Here is a 20,338-nt window from a genome sequence, read left to right as displayed (position 1 = left end):
ATCGATCTGCAATATTTCCAAAACATGCAACCCCTGTTTTGCAAAAGTGTTTTTTTAAACCTTTATATGATCTGTTCCTCTTTTTTGCCTTCACTTATTCTGTTTAAACCTGAGGCCCAATCAATCAAAGTGATCTGTAAAAGGATGATCTACCAAGCAAACTTTGGAATGAGTAATTGCAATAGGTCCCCCATGCATTTAGTAAAACCCACTGGACAGGACTTGTATTTCCAGTCACACACAAAAGAAAGAGAAGTTGTGTTTGTGTATAATCAAAGATATGTAGATCACTACAAGGTTTGGCCACTAATGGCATGTCTGACAGCTAATCAGCAAAGATTGTTATTCGTCTCTTAAAATGATTCATAATGAGAACCTGCTGTCTAGTATCTCCTCATAGTAAAGTTTGGACGGCTGTGAATATATTTGATGTATTTCATCTTTTAATTGGCTCAAAATGATTTTATGCACGCATATCAAGCAATAAATTATAAATGTCAAATAACCCCTTCCCAAACTTTACCCACTGATTATTGGAGAATTCCATTTCGCTGAAAGGCGCTGGTTTGTTCTAGGAAGGACATACTGTTATTTCTTAAAATAGAAGTCCCTGCCAGAAGGCTCGCTTGCTTCAGGGAACATAAGAACAGCATAAGTAGAAAGAAAATCCAGCTGAGTGACAGAAACACTGATTCACACCTACCTGCTGTCTTCAATCTTTTCTTGTGAGACTGTCATTTTCTCAGTTTTTTCAGCAGATATTTTGCTGCTTGGCTTTTTACCCTTATTCTGTTATAAAAATGATAAAGAAGATAGTGTGAGCATCTGTGATTGTATGTTGAAGTTTGCAAACCCTTTAAATCAGATAAAGATGAATTTCAGGTAATAATATTCAAAACTTTTCAATATTATTTCTCATTGCAGATACCCAAACTGATCTTCAGTTTTTTTTTATGTTGACAGGTAAAAAATAGGAAATATTGCCTTGTCTTAAGATGGGTCACAAAGAAAACAAACTATAAAAAAAAAGACATCATAATTGTGGAATTTTTAGTGTGACAATGAGAAACCAGTGTCTAAGGTAAACATAACTGTTTTTTTCTCACTGTTTTTTTTTACTTTTGCAATACTGAACAACACCAGTGACTTGTACAGTTGTAAATTATGATAAATGCCAATTGCAAGTTTTTTTGTTCTCTTTTTAGAATCAGCCCTGCAGAAAGTAATTTTCTAGGCAGCATGTTGGCTCAGTGCATAGCACTTCTGCCTTGCATTTCAGTTCAAGCCAGGGAACTATCTGCAATAAGTCTATGGGGTAATTTATTACCCCTATTGTTATGCTAAGTGGACCATGGTGGACCATTTTTGCCCTTGGTGTCACTTATTCTGTCTTGCCCTCTGTTCCAAGCTGAGAAAAGGTAGAGCCAGCTTCAGCATTCTCAGAGTGGACTGTATCAATAGATTCAGGTGCAACATCATTTTGACAACAAAAACTGGTAAAGCCAACCAACCTAAAGGAGAGGCTTTAAAGGAGAAGGAAAGCTACAGAGACATTTTATTGCCAACAGATTAGCTGCAATAGTGCAAGCTAGAATGCTATATTTATTCTGTAGACTGTTTTACCATACCTGAGTAAAAAGCTGTAGACACCCTCTGTTTGTTTAAGATAGCAGCTGCAGTATTAGCTTGGTGTGACATCACTTCCTGCCTGAGTCTCTCCCTGCTCTTTTATAGTTCTGGGCTCAGATTACAGCAGAGAAGGGGGGGGGAAGAGGAGCAAACTGAGCATGCTCACGCCTCGGGCAAGGAGGTTTAAGCTGAAGTCAGTTAGTCTGATACAGAAGCCCATGTGTACACACTAGAAGGAAAGAAATGCAGTGTTTCTTTTGACAGCACTACTTTAAGGGTTTACTAGGTTTACTGGTATATTTAGGTAGACCTTTCTGATAAGGCTTGCTTAGTTTTAACCTTTCCTTCTCCATTAAGGGTTATCATGTGCAGGCTGCAAATTGCAAAAAAGGGCCAAATCTGCCACTTTGTCTGCACTCTGTGTCCCTGCCAAATGGTCTGCTTTGGAATGCATACACCTGGAGCATTTCTTTAAAGTGCAGACACTTGCTGCAAGTATTTATGTTCCAAACTGGAGCATTCAGAAGCACTGTATTCATAAGGCAGCAGGGGACATACATAAATTAGGTATGAGACAGGGGACCAGGGGATATGCACTGAAAAGTAGCACTTCCATTATACTTAAATATACTTTAACTTAGCCTTTTGAGTGCTCCCTTAACCCCCCTTTTTGAATATTGTATTGTAGGAAGCTGTGGCTGAGCTTCATGTGGTTTATAGAACCCCGTCCCCCCCCTTAAACTAATGGTGGTCCTATGCTATTAAAAATGGGCGTTGGTTTGGGCAATCTCTCTCTCTTAAAAGCCGCATAGTGGCGGGGGAGGATTTAGCCCTCAGACTGAAACCAAGGTTCTGGATACACTGACTACAAGGAATGCTACTATGCAGAGAAGTAAAAGACTTTTATATGACCAGAGGTAAACAAGTTAGGGACCACCGTATGGGGTTTACATTGACTAGGTATGGTGGTTATCAACTTTATGATCATAACTTTGTAACTGAAAAACCCTGTTTTGTAAACACATGCACTTGCATTTATACTGAATAACTTCAGTCAGGCAGGGGACCAGGGATTGTGCACTGAAAAGTAGCACTTCCATTATACTTAAATATACTTTAACTTAGCTTTTTGAGTGCTCCCACAACACCCTATTTTGTATATTGTACATAGGTATCACTCAAACATGAAAGTTAGGGAATGCTAGTGGGCACAGGCTGAAACAGAGCCCTATACTTACGACCTGCCCTATTGCCTGCTGTGAATCTAGTGCTGGATATTTTTCTCATGTGAGAAAATCTCAGGCGGGGGTGCAATGAGGGTGTGACCACAAAAGCAAAGGGGACGAAGGGGCGTGCCCCCGAAACGTTGTGCATCTTATGACACAATAAACACTTAGGGGTTTACCCCACATTGCAATTTGTTCCTGTGTGCCGATTCCTCCTTTCTTTGCTTTACATTGGAGATCGAGGGAGTGCCGTCTCCCCAGAGGATTGTGCACCAGGCAATCGAATAAGGAAGGCCAGCGTTTTCTGTTTTCACTGTTTTCTACGAATTGTGACCACAAAATACATATAGACAAATACAAGAGGTCCTCTGCACTCAACCCATTATCAATATATTTAAGATATATAGTATAGTATATATATATATATATTTGTATAGGGATAGGGATTAATGCAATAGCACATTTTGCTACCATACTAAGACTAGTGGTCTCACCCCTGATCTGTCTAACCACATCCCGTTATGCCAAGACACAACTCAATCCATGTCATTTTTTACAGGACATTATTTGGACTGCCTCACAGCTTTGGACTTTTAATAGGCATAATGGGGAATGTAATTAAAAATTTTGTTTTTTGCTAATGTTTAGCGCTGCTCGCAATGTAAAATCATTAGCTGGCAAATATTACATCACTTAACAATGTTAGTGCTAACACCTGCTCTGGAGTTTGTGAAATATTTTGCCCCAAAATACGCCTTTGCAATTGCAAAAGTTTTTAAATTACACTGTGAATTTTCACAAAAGCCATTTGGTCGCAAAGTTTGTGAGGAAGTGGTTGAGGTCTGAAACATGGGCGCTAACACAAACATGGGCGCTAACATTCACTAGCATTGCAAATTTATCTTTGTGCTAATCAAACATATTATATTTCCCCAATAGTATTAAAAATGCTACTTGTGCATCAGGTAAACAGCAGAAAGTCTGTCAATAGAAAACACGTCCCATGAGTAAAGTTACGGCTTGAAATGCAGATAGAGGTTGAACAATCAAGCCTTATAGGCTGCAAGCCTGCAAGAGTGTTCCATTTTGATGCAAAGAAGAGTAAAAAAAAATGTTGCAAACCACTTATGATAATTTGTACACCCTAAATGGTATGGAATGCGTTATTTTCAGTACCTAGGAGTGCCAGCACCCAGTAGACAAGAGAGAGCAGAACCAGGCACCGACATTGTAACTTAGGGAAAGGCAGCAACAATGAATGTGGAATAGGTTATAGTTCCCCTTTAAAGAGCATCTCCTCTATAGAGAGTGAGATTTATTTTTGTATATGAGATAATGGCAATCGTATCTCTGGGACAGTCAGTCCCAGATAATAAAGCAGCTTAAGCTAAAGGAATATCAATATTTTCCAAATATCAAACCAATAAATCGATAAATAAAGCCCTATATAAAGTGCCATGGTGTGGAAACAGATTTCTGAAACCTCCAGGGAACCATGATTAATTATTTAGTGTTAAAGTGACGGCTCTCCCAATGTCGGTGGGACAATGAAGGATTCTGAAGCTAATCAACGTTGCTTCAAGATCAGGAAATATTATAGACAGCACTTGATGTCAAGGACCATTGAAAAACCATTGATGTAGCAAAATCACTTGCTCCTTCTGCTTACTTAGATACCATATAATTCTCTATTAGGATAACGTTTCACCTTTTGGATTTGGGGGAAATTAACACATATTACATTAGATTTAATGTATCACTTCTAAAGAGCAATTTCTTTCTTGTTGGACTTAAAGGACTTTCTATATTCCATAACAAAAGCATTAGCGGGTATATTTTTTAAAAAGTGACACAACTGCTTGTTGCTAGAATTACTACAAAAATGTCCAAACAGGATTAAGGTTTGTCTAACACCATTTTGGACACCCCCCTGGGCCAACATTGTACATCCTTGCCATATACCAGGTCCTGGGTCCCCTTTGCTAAGTGAAAGGCTACTGGGAATTACCTCTCATGGCAGTGCCTTCACCTGATGGGATCCAGGAACACACCTGTGGGTGGCTCCATTAGGAAAACATTCAAACACACACAGTGCTGTATAACAAATATAAACTTTATCGTAAATAGAAAGTGCAGAAGTAAATATGCATTCAAATAAAAATGACCCACTACCCTGGGGAAACCTGTTGCAGTCCAATCCTGGCACCTCCTTGCCAGGCAAAGTCCCACACTCCACTCCTGGAGGAGCTTCAGCCCCTCCTGGACTAACTCCCAGGCTTGCAGGCTTGGGGCTACTGCACCCCAGCCATCCAGGGTCTCCTCCAGCTTTTGCCCCCTACATTTTGCAGCCAGATTTTTATTCCACTCAGTCTGCAATGGCTGTGAGCATATGGCTCTGCATATATCAACTCAGTTGCGCAGCAGTGACACCTTGTGACACCCTCCGGCATATGCCAGACACACTGCACAGGGACAAGGCTCCTGCCCCTCCCATTACTCTAAGTTTAACCTGTAGCTGCACAGTAAGGGGATTTCCCAACATGTGGTTTCACAACAGAGGGGAATTAATCCTCTGTATCCCTACATTTCTTTAGGTCTGGGGTCAAATAGAAATGCATTAATTGTTTGCTTTCTAAAAAATAGACCAGTAAACGTTAATACATCTAAGAAAACATTACATTAAACATTTACGTTAAAGTAGAAATAGCATAGTATTTTTTTTTTTTTTTAAAAAATCATAGATGGGTAAATTACCCCCTGATAATTATATCTAGCTGTCTCTATCAGTTACTTGGAGGATACAAGGTTTCTAAACTGGTATATAAACAGCACAATCAACACATATTCTCAGGAAATAACATCCACATTTTTGTTTGTACTGTGCTAGAGTATCAATAGTACAAAGACTAACTCATTTATTTCTATACGATTGCATGTCTATACCATCATCTTTACCTCATTTGCATTTCAAACCTAAAGGTCTTTCCTTGTGCCTGGCCCAGCGACTGGAAAAGAAATTATATGTATGTATGTACATTAACTTTAATGGAATTTGGCACATGAATCCATTTGTATGCATGATTTTAAGTGTATCAATTCAGCTATACTTATTTATTTTTTTATTTGGTGTAATAGGAATTTTCTCAAACAGCAAAATGTTTCCCCTTTCAGAGAAATGAAACAATCTCTTTTGAAGATTTTATATTTCAGTAGCTTAAAATGATTTGTTGGGCTAATGTAAGATTTGCAAAGAAAAAGGTTAATTGGGTCAGACACTTTTCTTTTTGTTAATCCTGCTTTGTTAACATTGCTTCTCAGGTCACCTTTATCTGATTTTTAATGTTGTAATCAGCTGTTCTGCTATTCCACAAAGACAGAAGTGGTGTTTCCCGGTATAAGTATTCCATCAATTACCTTTTGCTGACACCTACCAGCTGTTATGGTGCCATGCACAGCTGATTACCTGTATTAATGGGCTGAAATATCTTGTTTCCCACAAAGTAAAATGCACTTATTTGCTGTTGTGCCAGTTTTTGTGATAATCATGTCCATGCCCAACTAACGACTTACCTAGTTAACATTAAAGTATTAAAACTTATATTCTATTTACAACATTCCATACCTTTTCTGTCTCATCGATTGATAAAAAATGCTGTATTTTGGCAGGCGGTGGTCCAAGCATAATATCTTTGAATATAGCACATGCTGCTTCTACTTTAATGTTTGAAGGCAGGAAAACACATTTCATCTGTAGATACTGATATCCCTGGGAATTCTGTTTTGAAATAAAGTCACAAGAAGAAAGGTCACATGATTAAAGTTTTTTATGCATTAACAATACAGATACTTTTGTAAATAAACCATACACAACAAAAAAAATGAGTTTAAGGTCACCATAAATTAAGACTTGATTAATCATTTGCTGTTTAAGTGAATGTTATTCACAATGGATGCAGGGCCCGGGCGCCCCTAGACCTGCTGTTGCTCATTGCCCCTGTCTCCTCCCTTTTATTCACTCAATTTTTCCTCATCGTTCCTCATCGGGACCTGATAAATGGGAATTGCCGCACAGAAGATTAAAAAAACTATTCTATCTCTTGCTGATCCCCGGTCTTTCTGAACCAATGTGGGTGTGGTTGGGATGCATGCTGCCCCCTAAAATCCTGCCGCCCTAGGCCCGGGTCTTGGTGGCCTCTCCACAAATCAGGACCTGAATGGATGCCACTGTCCCTCAAAACATAATTGTACCATTAAAATATACAGTATGAGAAAGAATAGGGGGTAATTTATAACTGCAAGCACAGCTGCCTCCCCCGCATCCTATACTGCAGTGAGTTGCGTGTTAAACCCCATGTATGAAAATACGCTCTTTCATCTTCTGTATAATCATGACTGGCGCTGAGCATTCATCCTGCCTTCCATTTCAAGTCGAACACTACTGCATTAATAAATCTGCCCCATAAGGTATGATTAAAAGGTTTTGGCTAAGGCAGACTTCATACACGCCATGGGGTGGATTCACTGCCATCCGCAGGGACATCGCCAATTCACAATTTCTAGTGAAAGAGACCGACGCTAGCGTTCTTTAACACTTTTTGCTCTGGCGAAAGCTCGTTACTCTGCAAATTCAGTAAAGTGCGGATTATACTGAATGAAACTCTTTCGCCAGAGTTGAATTCGCCACCTCAGACCAGGCGAAGTGCTAAAAAGAAGCTAGATCTTCCTCAATCTTCTGTCACTTACATCACCTGTGTGCCGAAAATGCATTAAAGTTCCAAAATATGCAAATTGACCTAAGCACAAGATCACTAGCGAATTTTCAATAGGCACAAACGAACGCTAGCGCATCTTCGCTGTGAAATGCTCGCACTGCCGAAGTAACACTAGCGAAAAGTCACCAGCGTTCGGCGTCTAGGGCGCAACTTTGCATACTAGTGAATTAGTGTAGTAGTAGCAAATTTGCACCTGGCAAAGTGGTGCGATTTGTGCGAACTGGTCGCTGCCGATAATTCGCCCTTTAGTGAATCTGCGCCCATATATCATATCAAACTCTTTAGAAATATATTTATATATTATATATTTATTATATATTTATCAAAGAGTGAAGTTAGAGATCGCCACACTCCTGTAGAGCGAAATTCCGCCACTCTCCATTCATTTCTATGGGATTTTGAATGGCATATTTATCAAATAATGAACTTTCACGTTCACCAATTGATAAATACTCTTTTAAAATCCCATAGAAATGAATGGAGAGTGGCAGAATTTCACTCTAGAGGACTGTGACATTCTTAGACTTCACTCTTTGATAAATATACCCCTTAGAGGGATTTGGAGTCGTTTTCAGACAATAGTGAGAACTTTTCGGGTTTTCATAAATAACCTCAATAGTGTAAAAAAAACAAGAATGTGCCAGTGCATGAAATAATATTCCCTCTAATTCCTTCTGGTCTATGTGCACAACAATATTATTTTGTGCATAGTTTTTAAAAACTGTGTGCCCAGGTCAGAATTAATACAAAATCTTTGTGACTCCACAATTTGTTGTGTGTGCTGGCCTCAAAATCTTTGTGCACTCACACGCAAGCGCACCTTAAAGGGAACATTTATCATATTATTTTAAATAGAGAAGGAATGTGCTTAAAAATTTAGAATTTCAAATTGATATATTGAACATTTCTGTAAAAACCCTACTAGTCCCATCCATCTGTTCCACTTTCTGCTGTCTAATTTAAATAGGAACCAATCACAAGCTAGGTGTACCAAAGTCTGTCTTTGCTTGCGTGACTGCAGGGCTATGATTAGGTATCGCCTCCTACTGTGCTTCTGACAGGGTCATGGTCACCCATCATTTGAAATATAGACCAGAGTGGATCTTTCGAGAGCTCAAATAAAGGGCATTTTTTTAAAGAAAATTATAATTTTTCGCCACTATCCTATATTATTCATTATTGCCTACAAGATAAGCGGGATTTTAATTTATACTACATATTTCCTTTAAATATTTATTCCTTTAAATTTGATCTGTCTTTACACCAAATAATGAAAACAACAGTAAAATTCAGCAGTCACATTTATTGACTTATTGAATATAAGACACAAAACAGTTACTTGCACATGATATTGTATAAATCAGACTCAAACCCTAAGAGAGCAGTTACAAGTCACATGATTACCAAGAAAACTTATCACAATTTGTTGTATTATTATTTATATTTCAAGCATTACACTACTTTGCTTAATGTGCAATACATTCCATTTTAAGCACAATCTTATTCTAGTCATATAGACAAATGTCCATTTAATGAATTAAAGCTGTACAAACCTATAATTGAGAGGGAACAACAGCATAACATAACAATGTGAACTATTTCATCTATCAGCTATTGCACTTAGCTTATCCTCTTGGGCTACTAAAATGCTATGAACTTGCAGGATTACATCAGAAAATAATTGGATATTCTCTACAGGGGATATAGAAATTTGTGCTGATTTGACCTTACTTATAGCCAAATATTCAATGTTACAGTGATGTCGATGTTATAAAATGCAGTTCTTTTTAACAAATTGTTTGCTTAATTTCTAGCACAGCAACTGTTGATAGGCTTATCTGAACAATAACAAGAACAGCAGCAGCAGATTTGCTCCGAATGGGTCAAAAGCAATATGGAACATTTTATGGATAAGTAAGAACGTGTCGCCATTGATAAGCATATGCGGTTTTGTATAGTGCTGTCCTATGACGGTCATTTAAAGGTATGTGAGAAATGGAATCAGTGCCAGCATCACAGTGAGTGATGGTATGTCATTGGAAAGACTGTGTATAAACCATCTGTAAATTTCTTACGAGTGAGGCATTAGAAGCACCGTTTAAAAATATATGGCCCAACCTTTCCAAATGAAATCGCTGGAGCAGACATGATGAGGATTTGTAAAACATTTGCAGCAGAAAAGAAGCTTAAATTATACAATGGTGTTTTATTAAGTTAAAATCCATTTTTCTTCATGAAAGGTCTTTATTTTCTAATTATAATACATTAGGAGAAAGTTAAGCATTTTAGTACCGCAAGGACATTCTATCTTTCCATTCTTTTTGCTGCGGTAGCACTATCAGTGCTCTGGGCAATGAGTAGGAACCAAATTGCCTAGAGCATAATTGTAATTTCTTAATGCACTCCAAAGTCCAAGGAGATGTGACAATTTCTTTCTTGTTAGTAATAAAAAGGAGACTGAAGAGCATTTTGCTGCATATGTAAAACCATGCATTGTATCTCCTAGTCATAAAGGCACTAAAAATGATGGCAGCTCAGAATTAACAAGCAATGTAGGCACTAATTCATTTGTGTAACAATATCTCTTTTGTACATTGCAAACATATATACACAAAAGGGAATAAATAATGCTAAATTAAAATGTCTGAATTTTTTCAGCCTGATGCAGCTTAGAATTCAGTTACATATGTGTGCTAGAAACAATAACAATAAGAAAGATTTGACATTGCTCTATATCGAGGAAACAATTTGCATGTTTATTCCTTCACTACATTTTATTAAATACATGGTTCCACAAAGGAACTGTCATCAAAACATCAGGGGCTGGAATATCACAAACCTTAGGTAGAATACAATACAAGCTACTGCTAATTTCTGCTAATAAGCAAACTACTGCTAATTAACTGTGCATTTAGTGAACAGCAAACATTGTTCACTTTGCAAACACAAGGTGGCTGATGTCAGGCAAACCCCCAAAAAAGGACATCTGTGGGGGGAGAGTTGGTGGTGTCGGAGGGTGTTTTTGTATATGGGGACCCCCAAAGTTGATGCAAGGGTAAGGTATGGGCAAGGTGCTAGATGGGGAAAACCAGTCCCGAAGCAGATACCTGGCTATCTTAGAAGGGGAGGAGGCCAGATGGGGAACCCACCAAAAGCAGATTCCTGGGTGGGTTAAAAGAGGGCAAACCCTGTAAAACAAAAGGAAGCCAAATACAGTTCCATTCTGCAAGAACTGCTGCCAAGCACAGTTTTTTTTCAGCAAGACCCCCCCCCCCCTTTCATCACAGGCAGGCCACCTCTGGCTCCCCCTTTGTGGAAGCTCTCCCTTCTCTCGTCCACCAACTTCCTTTCATTGAAACAGTTCTCTTCCTCTAGGCAGCTACTTCCACAGGCTCTTCTTGTTCTCTGTCCCCAGGCAGCAACTTCTACAGGTTCTTTGTGTTTCTGTCCCTGGGCAGTAATTTCAACAGGTTATTTGCATTCTCTATCACCAGGCCACAACTTCAACAGGTTTTTAGTGTTCACTGTTTCCAGGCAGCAAATTCTACTAGTCACTACGCTATCCGACCAACTGCTTCAGGCCAGCGGGTTAAACCGGGTGAGGGCGGGAATCGAACTCACGAACATGTGCACCGTAGGCAGGTGCCTTAACCATTTGGCTACCAGGAAGGGCTCCTTTACCTGGGGTTCTAGGGAGTGTATTGACTTTGTTAGGCAGAAGATCACCTGGTAGTGTAAAGAGACATTGGGTTGTAAAAGTCATCTGGAGGCCAGGCCATACAGCCTAGACCCTGTGGCGCCTCAACTGGTTTATGGTCCAGGAGTCCCGGGTTCGAATCCTGGATGGGATCTTTCTGCAAGGATGAATTCTTAGGCCGAGCCATTGGTTCCTTTTCATCCAACTGCATTCACCAGTCGCAGCAACTTTTATTTTAAGGTTTCAAAGAGACATTTGGTTTTAATGGTTATCCGGAGGAAGGGCAAGCAGATTTGACCCTGTGGCGCGGTGCCTTAGGTGACAGATTCACGGTGTGATAGTCCTGGGTTCAAATCCTAGGTGGGACCTATCTGCTTGGATGCGTGCTTTAGCTCCTTCTTTGCTGAGCTATTAGGTCCCTTTGTATTTAAGGTTTCAAAGAGACGTCCGGTTGTAATGGTCATCTGGAGGCAAGGCAGATTTGACCCTGTGGCGCAGTGCCTTATGTGACAGATTTATGGTGTGGCAGTGCCGGGTTTGAATCCTGGGTGGGACCCATCTGCCTGGATGCGTGCTATTGGTTCCCTTTGTTTTTCATGTTTCAAAGAGATATACGGTTGTAATGGTCATCTGGAGGAAGGACGAACAGATTTGACCGTGTGGTGCAGTGCCTTATGTGACAGATTTACGGTGTGGCAGTCCTGGGTTCAAATCCAGGGTGGGACCCATCTGCCTTGATGCGTGCTTTAGCTGCTTCTTTGCTGAGCTATTGGTTCCCTTTGTTTTTCATGTTTCAAAGAGATATCCGGTTGTAATGGTCATCTGGAGGCAGAATAAAAATATTTGACCCTGTGGCGCAGTGCCTTATCTGACAGATTTATGGTGTGGCAGTCCCAGCTTCGAATCCTTGGTGGTACCCATCTGCCTTGATGCGTGCTTTAGCTGCTTCTTTGCTCAGCTGTTCCCTTTGTTTTTCATGTTTCAAAGAAATATCCGGTTGTAATGGTCATCTGGAGGCAGGACAAGCAGATTTGTCCCTGTGGTGCAGCGCTGTAGGGGACCAGTTTATGGTGTGGGAGTTCTGGGTTCAAATCCTGGTTGGGACCCTCCTGCCTGGGTGCATCTTTTAGCTCCTTCTTTGCTGAGCTATAGGTTCCCTTTGTATTTAAGGTTTCAAAGAGGCATCAGGTTGTAATGGTCATCTGGAGGCAGGGCAAGCAAATTTAACCCTGTGGCACAGCGCCTTAGGTGAGCAGGTTTATGGTGTGGGAGTCCTGGGTTCGAATCCTGGCTGGGACCCATCTGCCTGGATGCATGCATTAGCTCCTTCTTTGCTGAGCTATTGTTTCCCTTTGCAGTTAAGGTTTCAAAGAGACATCCGGTTTTAATGGTCTTTGTGTTTTCTATTCCCAGGCAGTAATTTCCACAGGTTCTATGCATTCTCTGTCACCAGGGCGCAACTTCCACAGCTTTTTCGTGTTCTCTGTTTCCAGGCAGCAACTTCTACTAGTCATCACACCATCAGACCGAGTTACACTGGGCGAGGGCGGGAATCAAACTCACGACCATGTGCACCATAGGCAGGTGCCTTAACCATTTGGCCACCAGGAAGTGCTCCTTTACCAGGGGTTCTATTGAGTGTATTGACTTTGTTAGGCAGAAGATCACCTGGTAGTGTAAAGAGACATTGGGTTGTAAAAGTAATCTGGAGGCAAGGCCATCCAGCCTAGATCCTTTGGCTCCTCATCTAAGTCACTGGTTTATTGTCCAGGAGTCCCGAGTTCGAATCCTGGATGGGATCTTTCCACAAGGATGAGCGCTTAGGCCGAGCCATCGGTTCCCTTTGCATTCACTAGTCGCAGCAACTTTGATTTTAAGGTTTCAAAGAGACATTTTGTTTTAATGGTTATCCGGAGACAGAGCAAGCAGATTTGACCCTGTGGTGCGGTGCCTTAGATGACAGATTTATGGTGTGGGAGTCCTGGGTTCAAATCCTGTCTGGGACCCATCTGCCTGGATGCATGCTTTAGCTCCTTCTTTGCTGAGCTATTGTTTCCCTTTGTAGTTAAGGTTTCAAAGAGACATCCGGTTCTAATGGTCATCATGTACAGATGCAGCCACTTTGGTTTGTCTGTTTGACACAGAATAACTAAACACAGATATCCCATTTATCTCATTTAACACAGAAAACTGCGTCACAACATCCCATCTAATTAAGGCATTCACCATTGTTCACAATGGTGCTTTGGTATGCTAATGGAAAGGTTAAATGCATTAAATGAGTTAAGATGACTTTAGATAACGCAGTTTCTTCAATTAACCATGAGTCATGACGCATTTATCTCACAAATCCAAGTGGCTTCATCTGTAGGAATGGCCAGTAAGAGTGCAACCAGTGGCTCAGCCCCTAAGGTGCCTGTTGCACCCCGGAGAGCTCAGAGTTTGAATCCTGGTTGGTAATTTTCTGAACCCCTGAAATTATGCTTACAGGGGATGTAAAGGCAAAAAATAAAATCCAGTTTTTACTTTTTTTTTTAATGAAAAAGAAATCTATCCCCAATATACTTTAATTAAAAAATGTGTGCTATTTTTGGAAGAAACCTGACTGTATGCAGTGAAATTCTCCTTTTGTTTTACTTGCTCTGACTGTTGTCGATAGAAAACTTTAGACGCTTCCTAGCTTCTATGCAGGGAAACAATCATACTATTAAAAAGAAGGAGGAGCCTCCCCCCATCTCACTGCCCGGAACTGGAGCAGCTTTGTTTGTTTCCCTGTAGAGCAAGCGGCAACCATGTAGAGATTGTTATCCATGGACCCAGTGCAGTTTGTACATTTTGTTTATTAATCAGTCTTGCTGTATCAGCTTCTCTGGCAAAAATTATTTGACTTGTGCTGTTTTGATAATTGATGACGATCCCTAAGCTTAACCTTCCAACAGAAGCCCAGACCCCACTGAGCATGTGCATGGTCTTGGTCTTGCAAAGATGCTTAACAAAGTTACAAGATGATGACCCCCCGCAGCCTACTTTGAAAGCATAAATCATTTTTTTTATAAGGCTTATGGTACAGTAAGTTCATGTATATTTTGTTTAGTACACAAAATACAGCATTTCTAGCATTATTCTATTTTAAACTTTATTTCCCCTTTAAGCTGCCTTCTTTATTTAGCCATTGGTTCCCTTTTCTTCATGCTGCATTAACCAGTTGCAGCATCTTTGAATTTAAGGTTTCAAAGAGACATGTGCTGTTTTGATAATTTATGACGATCCCTAAGCTTAACCTTCCAACAGAAGCCCAGACCCCACTGAGCATGTGCATGGTCTTGGTCTTGCAAAGATGCTTAACAAAGTTACAAGATGATGACCCCCGCAGCCTACTTTGAAAGCATAAATCATTTTTTTATAAGGCTTATGGTGCAGTAAGTTCATGTATATTTTGTTTAGTATACAAAATACAGCATTTCTAGCATTATTCTATTTTAAACTTTATTTCCCCTTTAAGCTGCCTTCTTTATTTAGCCATTGGTTCCCTTTTCTTCATGCTGCATTAACCATTTGCAGCATCTTTGAATTTAAGGTTTCAAAGAGACATGCGGTAATGAGTAACCTATACTTTGGGCTGGGTAAATTGCCAAATCTTGGCTTCCAAAATCGTTTTTTCAAGCTCTGTATGGAACACTGTTCTCAATAAGCAATTCCCAAGATTAACCCCGGGCTGATGTCAGGCAAACCCCCATAAAAGGAAATCTGTGGGGGATGGGTAGGGGTAGCACTTAGGTGTCCCCTCCAGTCTCCTACCCAACCCCTAAGAAAATGCTGGCTGGCACAGGTCATGACAGCGCTAGGGTTGTCACGGATTTCATCTGGACAGCCCTTCCAATTATAGGGCTGTCCAGGTGAAATCCAGACAGGTGGCAACCTTCCTGTCTGGGGAAATCCAGACAGGACATTGAAAATAGCTACATGGCGATTAGCCAATCGCTGATCAACACGTCATCAGTCCCATCCCTGACATCACCAGTCCTGCCACTGATGTCACTGCCCCCAACATCACCAGTCCTGCCCTGTCCATTTCCCAGCCAAAAAAAAATTACCAGTTCCTAAAGTATGATCTACAAATTTTATATCAAAACTACACAGGACAAGGAACTAAAAAAATCTTTATATTTTTAAACAAATTTTTAGTCAATAGAAAAATCTGTATATATATATATATATATATATATATATATACTAAACTATACTTGTTTAGTATGTAAATTAAGCCTTGCCCGCGTGCACCCAATAAGAAAGGTGAGGAGTGGCATTTCAGCTTGTTTGTTTACATTTTTTATATTTTGGAGAGGTGGCTCTCTCCTTAAATGCTCGCTCTCCCAACCCCCATCTAATGGTGTCTTTGGAAGAGATCATGCTAAATAAAGAGAAAAGCAGGTATGGTCTTTCTCCCCCCAAAAATAATACTTTTTTCACTTAGAAAGTTTCAGTTCAGTTGTGCATGAATATTTTTTAAGGGGTTATATATTGAGTAGGGATGGGCGAATTTGAGGCGTTTCGTCAAAAATTCGCCGCCATTGAATTGTCGCCGACGCCCATTAAAGTCTATGGGCATCAAAAAAATGTAGTCGTAATTTTTTTGACGCACGTCTGTTTTATTTTTTTTGACGCATGCCAACAAGTCTATGGGCGTCATTTCCACAGCGAAACAAGGCAAAAAAATTCGCCCATCCCTAATATTGAGAGTGCTGGGGCTAACTTGTTTAGTATGTAAATTAAGTCTTGCCCACGTGCACCCAATAAGAAAGCTGAGGAGCAGCATTTCAGCTTGTTTGATTTCATTTTTAAAGACATAGCTATGCAATATATATATATATATATATATATATATATATATATATATATATATATATATATATATATATATATATATATATATATATATATATATATATTGCATAGCTATGTCTTTAAAAATGAAAATGATGGGATCATTAGACTCATAACATTCCTTTAAAGTACCACTTTGTGTTTTATACTATCATTTAACTTAATCAGTCCCAAAAAAAAGTGATGGGGCAGTAATCTCCGCTGCATTTGCTTTAGTCTACAATACTGTAAAAGAAGAAGAAATATAAACTTTATATATATTAAGGCCTACTTTATTTTAATGGAAATGAATGCATCGTTAACTATCTGTTGTATTTCTCAACATAAATCCTTAATTGGGCTATTAGATTTTTCATTGACTAATTAAAGTGGGTTCTCTTGATGTTATGTGAAGATAATTAGACGAAAAGATGATCAACTTCATTTATTGTTACTTTTCCCTGTCATTGTTTGTCCCTTTAGGACATACCATTACTTTTTACCAAATGAAGAATTTTATTTCATTTACCTGTTTATTTTTAATACCTAACAATTTTTTTTTTTATGGAAGCATAACAAAATTTGATGCTTTTGCTCACAAAAAGAAACACAGATAAAATGGATCATCCGCACATAAATACATAATTGAAGGTAAAGGTTATGTTCAAAAAGATCTAATAGATTATGACTGGAAATGCTATATTTTTTTTATAATGAACTGATCAGCCCAAAGGATGAGAAGCCATCAAGCATTCATGCTGTCAAAATTGTCCACAGCAGTTCCCGATCTTTGATCTTTTGAGGACATCTGTAGTCTGCCCACAGACCTGCACATGCTTAATGTGATCTGGGCTGAGGCTAAGAAGCCAAGCTTAGGGGTCATCAAGAATGATCAAAACATTAGCAGAAATTGAGGTTACATGTATCATAGCAGTTGACACTAGAGGGAGAATTACTAATTGATTCTGATATCAAATGATCTCGTTTGTATGTACTGTATATTGAGAGTTAGTCCCTAAACACAGGTAATCTATACCAGCCCCAGAGCAAGTGGATCAGCAAAAAAGAATATGGGCTACTAGGGCCATATTTGTAAGCTTCAAATTTTTATTATTACAGAGCTTTGTTGCCTTTGAGCTGGTCCAAAATACATACGCCTGTTGTAGTGTATTTATGATCCCCACAATTTCAAGATACTTGTGTCATAATGCACACCTTGCACTTCCGTGTATAGTTGTGCTTCGCTCCACTCAGTCCTTCCTACTTCCATTGTAATGAATATTCTCTAAAACGCAAGAATTCTCATGCTTTGAGTTTTTTTTTCTCATAAAAATGGCAGTGAGCAGATGCAGAAAAAATTGAAGAATTAGAAGAAATATTTACCAATTCTATGAAAAAACATGTTTTTTCCACCATCATCTTGCTCACTGATAAATTGTCTACTTGATGACTGGAATTTAAATCAGTTTGATTACATAGTTATTTGAATCAATAGTTGTTTGAATCAATTTAGTTACATAGTTACATGGAGCCATATACAGTTTTTTCCATGTTCAGATGTAAAAAAACACACATACTGTATAATGTCTACTCACGTATATGTCATCATGGCGTTACTGAATATAATATCCACATTATTACCCAGTTGTCCAAGATATATTACTAAAGATGCAATGTTGACTTGGGTCTATGAAAAAAAAATTGCAGATGCACCTCTCAACATGACTCCAATTTAACAAGAATGTCATTATGGGCTGCAATGGTCTAAGGCTCTTGCCCTGGATTTTATATCTAATGTATACTGAATTTCTGACAGCCTAATTAATAGGAAACAGGTGAAAGTATAATTGGACTTCCCATATATGTACAGTAAAAATAGTGGCAATACAATGAAGAATATCCCTATGATTTGCATGTTCACTACAAAGTCAGCCACCTACTCTTAGGGAGTTATTTATCAAAGTCCGAATTTATCTCAATATTTTGTGCTACAAATTCCGATCAAATCCGCTCGGGTTTTGTAAGCTTATTTATTTTTCATTTTCCCGAAAATTTGCTTTGCGGGAAAAAAACAGATTTTATGAATTTTTCATACTTTTTCATCCGATTTTCCAAATTTTTTCATAATTTTCACCTGAAAACTCTGAAAACTTTGGGTGTATTGCCCGAAACCCAGCGCACATCAAAAAATCATTGGGACTTCTCCCATTGATTTAAGGTGGCCATACACGGCCGATAAAAGCTGCCGACAGACCGAGTTGGCAGCTTATTGGCCCTTGTTTGGGGCCACCCGACGGGCTTCCCCGATCGAGATCTGGCCGAAAGTTGGCCAGATCTCGATCAGATGGGACTAAAAATCCCATTGGATCGCGGCCGCATCTGTTCGTTGATGCGGTCTCGCAATCTGACCGCACGTTACAATTCGTTAGGATCTGATCATTGGGCCCTAGGGCCCACGATCGGATCAGCCCGATATTGCCCACCTCAAGATGGGCATATCGGGGAGAGATCCGCTCATTTGGCGATATCGCCAAACGAGCGGATCTCTCTGTGTATGGCCACCTTTATATGCAACCTTGACAGGTCTGAGATGCCGGATTTTCAGATAAAGACTTTTCCATCCTCAGGGTTTAGTAAATTCCAAAAAATGTGTGATTTTTTAAAAGTCTGATTTTATATAAAAATAAAATAATGAATTTTTTGTGATTTTTGCATTCGGAGTTTAGTAAATAACCCCCTAAGTATTTATTTTCTTGTTAATATTTTTGTTTTTGCTACACATTCATTAAAGCTGCTATAGTTGTACAGTAACTGTAGACATTAAAATAAATATAAAATAATATAAATGTTATCTATCTATGATAGATATGAATAGAGGAAACATAGCACTCCGGTGTACTGTCAATTTTGCAACCTTTTCTCAATTCAATTTTACCAGAGAAGCCATTGTGCTATCAAATTACTCAAACAAAACCAATATCCATGATATTAATTTAAAGACCAATGTTTTGGTTTATGCTTAAAATACTTGTAAGTAGATATAATGCTGTTCATAAGGGCTCACCAAAAATATCATGGGGTCAGAGTGCAAATGCTCCTAACCATAAAAACAGTAGTTAAGCATGTAATCTCATATGGACAGGTGCAGTAAAAGCAAGGAGAGCTTATTCAGAAAATATTGCAATGGGCTACATAAAGCCTGACACTCTAAGGGTGTTATTTATTAACGTCTAAATGCCAGGAACTCAAGGGGTTTTTTTACTACAAAATCCAAATTTTTTGTTGAAAAAAAAATGATTTTTTGAGATTTGGAGGCCCATTTATCAAAGTCTGAATTTATCTAATTATTTTCTGAAAACTACTCTAACCAAATTCACACAGGGTTTTTTTGCCCTTATTTATGAATACATTTTCCCAAAAATATCCTGTGTGGGGAAAAAACACGAAAAATTTGTGAAAAATTCGAATCATACTAATTTTTCGGATTTTACGCACAAAAACTAAAATTTTGGGGATTATCAGAATGTTTTGGGTTTTTGGCATCCGGAGTTTAATAAATAACCCTCTAAGTATACCCCGATGATGGAAAAAGTCAGAATCCGAAAATATCAGACCTACCGAGGCTGTTTATACTATAAGTCAATGGGAGAGGTCCCTATCCTATTTGCAAGTTTCTGTGGTCTATGCTGGAATTAGCCCCAAAAATCTGACTATTTTGGACATTTTTGGTAAAATTAAAAAAAAAATTGGGCTTTTCAGAAAAAAGCCCAAAAAAAAGAGCAATTCTGGAAAAAAACTCCAAAAAAATTTTCATTCGATTTTTTCATATTTATCCCTGATTCGATTAAACCATGATTTTTTATCAATATAAAATAAGGTCCAATCGTGGATTCTAATTTGTCTGATTTCTTTGATTAATAAAATTCAGATTTTGATAAATAAGGCCCTAAATTTAGTAACTGTACTAAGGGGCAGATTTATCAAGGGTCAAAGTGAAAATTGGAAGTAAAAAAAAAAATCGAATTTCAAACTATTTTTTGTGTACTTTGACTAGGGAATAGTTTAAATTTGATTAGAATATCGGAATTTATAATGCTCTGTCTCTTTAAAACTTTGAATTCGACCATTCGCCATCTAAAACCTGCCCAATT

At 38.7% G+C, this 20,338-nt stretch overlaps 1 pseudogene; it reads right to left on the bottom strand.

Annotated features, from left to right (window-relative positions):
* Positions 1-645: 645 nt before the first annotated feature.
* Positions 646-20,338, bottom strand: part of LOC108697241 — a 145,674-nt pseudogene continuing 125,981 nt past the window's right edge.

The sequence above is a fragment of the Xenopus laevis genome, chromosome 7S (genome assembly GCF_017654675.1).
Source record: "Xenopus laevis strain J_2021 chromosome 7S, Xenopus_laevis_v10.1, whole genome shotgun sequence".
NCBI lineage: Eukaryota > Metazoa > Chordata > Amphibia > Anura > Pipidae > Xenopus > Xenopus laevis.
This window is presented reverse-complemented; position numbering and strand designations above follow the sequence as displayed.